Raw genomic sequence first — 6,801 nt, 5'->3', positions numbered from 1 at the left:
AGTGAGAAGACTGGGGTACCACCTCATTTCTCATGATAAACTGATGGTGAGACCTATCCATCCCATCCCAGTTCTTCTGGAAGTTCAGAACTATGTTTTTAATCAAATGCTGAACTTATCGGTACTTGTGTATACTGTGAAAGCTACACCCCCCCCCCCAAATTATTGCATAGTCTTATGCTCTGGCCCTTGTTGAAAGATCTTGAAAAATATTTCTTTCATTGAAGCTATTCTTTTTTTTTTTTTAAAGATTTTATTTATTTATTCGACAGAGATAGAGACAGCCAGCGAGAGGAGGAACACAAGCAGGGGAGTGGAGAGGAAGAAGCAGGCTCATAGCGGAAGAGCCTGATGTGGGGCTCAATCCCAGAACGCCGATCACGCCCTGAGCCGAAGGCAGACGCTAACCGCAGCCACCCAGGCGCCCCTGAAGCTATTCTAAATCCTGTCGTAAGTCATCAGTTTATACACACAAATTACAAATGGATTGGATCATTGGCTTTTAACTCAAACCCAACTGATTAATAGAGATGCAAGAAAGCAGTAATAAAATGGGATTTGGAGAACTGTATGAACCCTAGGTTAATTGATTTATTTCTTATACTGAGTGCTTTATTAACTGAATGAGAATGGGAAACTCTCAGTGTTACATAGACCTAGTCTGAATGAGTGAGCTTGTGAGTGAGCAAATGAATACGGAAGGAGGAGGTGGTTCCACTACTACTACCAGGAGAAGTCCCTGAAGGAGTCTGGATTGTCAAGTTTTCAAAGCAAGCATTAGGAGATGGCTGCACCAAAGTAGCCTTAACGTGGGAGCACCGGGCAAACTCATTGCTGGGCTTGGCTTCTTTAATCGTTTGTAGTGTATTTTATACTCTGTCTTACAAATTAAGATTATATTCAGATAAAGCTTCAGCATCACTTTCATGTGTCTGGTAGTTGACAGCCCTTTCATGTCCACTTTTCTTTATATAGATTCAGAACAGTCTGAAACTTGAGATAATGGAGTTGCAGAATTATTCCTTGGTGTCAGAATTTGTGTTGTATGGACTCTGCACTTTACAACATCTCCGCATTTTTCTTTATATTTTTCTCTGGAATCTATGTGTCCACTGTGCTGGGTAACCCCATCATTGTGGTCACTGCATTTCTTGACCCCACTTGCACTCCTCTCCCATGTACTCCTGCTGTGAAATCTTCTTGTGACACATGGCTCGCCTCATTTGCCACCCCCAAGATGGTCAGGACTTTCTTAGTGATCGAAAGCTATCTCCCCTTTGAGGATGCATGGCTCAAATCTTCTTCTTTGCACTTTATTGGTGGGGCTGAGATGGTACTTCTGGTTTCCATGGCCTATGACAGATATATGTGGCTATATGCAAACCTTTGCATTACATGACTGTGATGAGCCGGCAGACTTGCATGGGGCTGGTGTTGGTTTCATGGGTCACTGGATTTGTGCACTCCATCAGTCAAGTAGCCTTTACTGTGAATTTACCTTACTGTGGCCCCAATGAGGTGGACAGCTTTTCTGTGACCTTCCTCTCGCGTGGATCAAGCTTGCCTGCATGGACACCTATGTCTTGGGCATACTATGATCTCAGACAGTGGGTTGCCTGCATGAGCTGTTTTCTGCTCCTCTTGGTCTCTTGTACTGCTTGGTCCTCATTCACGTCCAACAGCATGCTGCTGGTGGGGTATCCAAAGCACCTCTTTACTTGCCCTGCACACATCATGGTAGTCGCTCTTTCTTGGGCCCTGCATTTTCATTTACGTGTGGCCTTTCCTCAATCACTTCTCTGTGGACAAGCTCCTGTCTGTGTTTTATACCATTTTTACTCCACTCTTGAACCCCCTTATCTATATCAATGAAATAAAGAGATGAAAAACAGCTATGAAGAAACTGTGTAACCAACGCATGACTTCTTACTGAATTCCAGCTTTCACAAACCTACATGTTCTTACTAATACTCATTCAGGGATATCATTTCTCTCATAGGATTTCTTGCTTAAAGATTTCATTCTGATGTTTTATGGATGTAATTCATATTGTGTTATAGTACAGAGAAATAGTTGTGGATAATAACAAAAATCATGTATATAGTTTTATGCTATATAATTTCATACTTTAAACAAAAATTTTACAACTTTATAGTATCACTACCTTATAATGTAAGATTTATATTACATTATAATTATTATAATTTTATTATATCATTTTATATTATAAATGTAATTTATAGGTATAATATAAATTGCATTGTAATATATTAGTATAATCACATAGTAATTACTATGTAATATAACTTATAAACAGACATACATGTACATACACATTCAACCCCACACATTCACTTTTATTGACTTATATTTCATGGTTTACTTAGATTTCTAGATATCCCATCCATGTCCATCCACCCATTTCATTTCAATATAGTTTAGTATAGCAAGAGCTTTCGTCAGTTTGTAAGCATTCAGACACAGGAGACATTCAGCAGAAGTAAGCTAGTGTAAGCAAATAAAATGCTCATGATTCTTTCTTCATGGTTGTGAAAGCCCGAGAGGAGGAAAAAGACACTATTTCGAGAGATCCTATTGATTTAAAGTGATATACTTTCTTACTCGGAATTATGTGTGTATTATGCTTAAACTTTCAATTCAATTATGAAATTCAATTACAGAAGTTAATTTTCTTTGTGATCACAGCTTTGCAGTACTCAAAATCCGAAATTGTAGCAGATTTAGCTTTCTTTTTTTCTTTTTCATACAGTTCCTTGGCAATTCGGGGCCTTTTCTGGATCACAAAGAACAGCATTGTACTGGCACAAAAACAGACACATAGACTCAATGGAACAGAATAGAAACCCAGAAATGGACCCTCGGCTCTTTGGGACCAATCTTTGGTGCATAAAGCAAGGAAAAAACATCCAGTGGAAAAAAAGACAGTCTCTCAATAAATGGGGCTGAGGAAATTGGGCAGCTACATGCAAAAGAATTAGAAACTTGACCACTCTTTCATACCATACACACAAGAATAAACTCAAATGGATGAAAAAGACTGAGGTGAAGACAGGAATCCATCAAAATTCTAGAGGAGAACATAGGCAGTCAACCTCTCACGACATTGGCCAAAGTAACCTTTTTCATGACACATCTCCAAAGGCAGAGAACCAAAAGATAAAATGAATGTGGGACTTCATCAAGATAAAAGCCAAATGCAGCACAAGAAACAATCAAAAAAAACTAAGGCAGCCCATAGGAATGGGAGAATATATTTGCAAATGATGCTACAGATAAAAGACTGGTATCCAAGATCTACAAAGAACTTCTCAAACTCAATACACGAGAAACAAATAAACAAATCAAAAAATGGGCAGAAGATATGAACAGACACTTTTCCAATGAAGACATACAAATGGCCAACAGACACATGAAAAAATGTTCAAAATCATTAGCCATCAGGGAAATTCAAATCAAAATCACACTAAGATACCGCCTTATGCCAGTTAGAATGGCAAAAATAGACAAGGCAGGAAACAGCAATTGCTGGAGAGGATGTGGAGAAAGGGGATCCCTCCTACATTGTTGGTGGGAATGCAAGCTGGTACAGCCACTCTGGAAAACAGTGTGGAGGTCCCTTCAAAAGTTAAAAATTGAGCTACCCTATGACCCAGTCATTGCACTAGGTATTTACCCCAAAGAATACAGACGAGTGAAGAGAAGGGCCATATGCACCCCAATGTCTAGCAGCATTGTCCACATAAGCTAAATCGTGGAAGGAACCGAGATGCCCTTCAACAGATGACTGGATTAAGAAGATGTGGTCCATATATACAATGGAATATTACTCAGCTATCAAAAAGAACGAGTTCTCAACATTTGCTGCAACATGGATGGCACTGGGGGAGATAATGCTAAGTGAAATAAGTCAAGCAGAGAAAGACAATTATCATATGGTTTCTCTCATCTATGGAACAAAAGAACTAGGAAGATCAGTAGGGGAAGAAAGGGATAAAGAAAGGGGGGGTAACCAGAAGGGGGAATGAAGCATGAGAGACTATGGACTCTGAGAAACAAACTGAGGGCTTCAGAGGGGAGGGGGGGTGGGGGAATGGTATAGGCTGGTGATGGGTAGTAAGGAGGGCACATATTGCATAGTGCACTGGGTGTTATACGCAACTAATGAATCATCAAACTTTGCATCAGAAACCAGGGATGTACTGTATGGTGACTAACATAATATAATAAAAAAACATTAAAAAAAAAGAAGTTAATTTTCACACGGGGAAAATCAGTATTTTATGGCTCAATATTTCATGGTGTAAATTAAGCTATTGTGTTACTATTTAAAGTGCATTGGATTAAGAAATTAATAAATTTTAACCCATAGTGTATAAATAAACTCTACATCTACATTGTATCTTACCGAGTTGATTCTGTCCCTTGTGGTGTCATCTATTAGGAAGTGTGTTTGAGTACTCAGATTTTATGCTGAGTTTTTAAATGTCTTTGGATCCTGAAAAAGACAGTCATAAGCAACAGTTGACTTCTGTATTAACTAAACTAATGTCAAAGAATTCAATGAATTTTCTTGTATGTTGATTCCAAAACATCAAACGAAAGGAGAGAAATGGGCAATGATTGGATTACTTCAATAACTGGATGAAACTTCCAATAATTTTGGACAATGTTTTCAATAAGGAGAAGCATGTTCCTGGGTACTTCTGGCTTTTCTTATGCCTGTAATCTCATACATTTTCATAAACACTAAAAACACAGATTGAAAACTGCCTTGGTATAAATTTCTCAGGAATCTTCTTGCTTGCCACTGTAGTAATACTGTGTTTTGATTTTATGGACTTTGGACTTGTCAAATTTTATGACCAATTACACCCATGTATGTGAACAATTAAGGAGCTTAAAAGCTCCACTCTATTTTCACTGCAGCATTATTTACAATAGCCAAGATATGTAAGTACCCTGGGTCTAAGGGTGGATGAATGGAAATACAGAATATTAATCAGCCATTAAAAAAGAATGAAATGTTACCCTTTAGACAAAATGGCTAGACCTAGAGGGTATTATGGTAAGTGAAATAAGTCAGACAGAGAAAGACAAGTACCTTATAATTTCACTTATATGTGGAGTGTAAAAAAAACAAAAGAAACAAAGTAAAGAGAAACAGACTTACAAATCTAGAGAACAAACTTGTGGTTCTCAGATGGGAGCAGGATGGAGGTGGGCAAAGTAGGAGAAGGATATTAAGAGATACAAACTTCCAGTTATAAAATTAATAAATCAGGGATTTGATGCATAGGAAATATAGTCAATAATACAGTAATATCTTTGTAAGTTTACAGTAACTAGACTTTCTGAGGGGATCATTTTATAAAGTATAAAAATATTGAATCACTCTGATGTATACCTGAAACTAATAGAGAATATTGTATGTCAATTATACTACAATTAAAACAAAGAGTGGATACCAAAATAGCTTTTAGGAAGATACCTTACTCTTCTCTTAAAATGTTGAAGAGAGCAAAAGAAGGCTTAAAATATGAAGGTTAAACGTTGTATTTATAAGCATGCCAGAATACACTGAAATAAAAAAGGAGGAAAATATATTGTGTCTTTATAACAGGTTAAATCCTGTTATAAATGAACATCGTTTCTATGGGAGTCTATTTCATGTTTTCCTCTTAATGCCTTTATTTTAAAATTTTGTGGGGATATTTGAGTTTCCATCTGAACAAATGGAAAAAAAAAAAAGCATTGGGTATCCCAACCACCCCTCCAGCCTTCCAGCCCAATAAGGCCCGGCTGGGAGGGCATTGCTGCTGCCTCTGAAATCTTGAAATAAACCTCAGAAGGAACAGCATCAAGAGTCAATGTTGAGCTAAGGCAGGGAGCGTGCCCCAGAAACCCGTCTGCTGAGCATCACTGTGCACCGCCCCAGGCGAGCTGAACATGCGAGGGCTCCAGGCTGTGGTGGATCCTGGGCAGGAGAAGCGCAGGCGCAGCAAGGAGTTCGGGCGGGAGGTACAGGGGCTGCCGGGAGGGCCGCTAACAAACAGGATGTGGTGCAGCGCTGGCTTGATTTCCTGCAGGCCTCTGTGCTTGCTGTCTCCTGCTCCACCGGGCTGGGGCGGCTGGTGGTGTCCAGAGGGCCTCGGGCAAGGTGTGCCACTGGTGGAGCACACGCCGAGCAAGCCTGCTGCCTGTGTGAGACCTCGGGTGGGTGTGGACTCCTTGAAGGGCAGCGAGGCCTTCCCGAGGAATGTGGGTGTGCTTGCCGGCGGGGACTTCCGCAAGGCATGGCCTACTTACTGTTGAGGACACCAGAGATGTCACCAGCCACTCATTGGGGACACTGGATCAGTATCAGGTAGGTGGGCCGTCAGCGCGTGGGGGTAGAGGCAGCGCTGGGTCGTGGAGAAGATCGGGATCGCGTCTTAGTTTGAGGTCTGGTTGTGGAAGATCGTGGTCCCCGGGTTCTCCTCGTGCAGTGTCTCCTCTTTGTGTGCTGTTCCTGCAAGGCATGCCCTTGATGGCCCCCCATAATGGCCAGTCTTGAGTGTTCTCCTGATAGGCTTCTGGTATAGCCCCCCCTTCTCCCGGCCATGTAGCTGGGGCCTGTTGTGGGGATCTTTTCACAATAGATACGTGTAGGGAATGAGTACTTTGTATTCCCGAACTTTGTCCTAACCTTGGGCAACCTTGTGTCAGTGACATGGCAGTGATTTCAGAGTTGTGTGGGTCAGACGGCAGTTGTGGTCAGTCTGGTCCCAAAAATGACTGGGG

General features: G+C 40.7%; 1 pseudogene; it reads left to right on the top strand.

The window, feature by feature from the left end:
• Positions 1-1,045: 1,045 nt before the first annotated feature.
• LOC121100379 lies at positions 1,046-1,885 on the top strand (annotated as a pseudogene).
• The last annotated feature ends 4,916 nt before the right edge of the window (positions 1,886-6,801 follow it).

The sequence above is a fragment of the Ursus maritimus genome, unplaced genomic scaffold, assembly GCF_017311325.1.
Source record: "Ursus maritimus isolate PB19 unplaced genomic scaffold, ASM1731132v1 scaffold_39, whole genome shotgun sequence".
In the NCBI taxonomy this organism is placed as follows: domain Eukaryota; kingdom Metazoa; phylum Chordata; class Mammalia; order Carnivora; family Ursidae; genus Ursus; species Ursus maritimus.
This window is presented reverse-complemented; position numbering and strand designations above follow the sequence as displayed.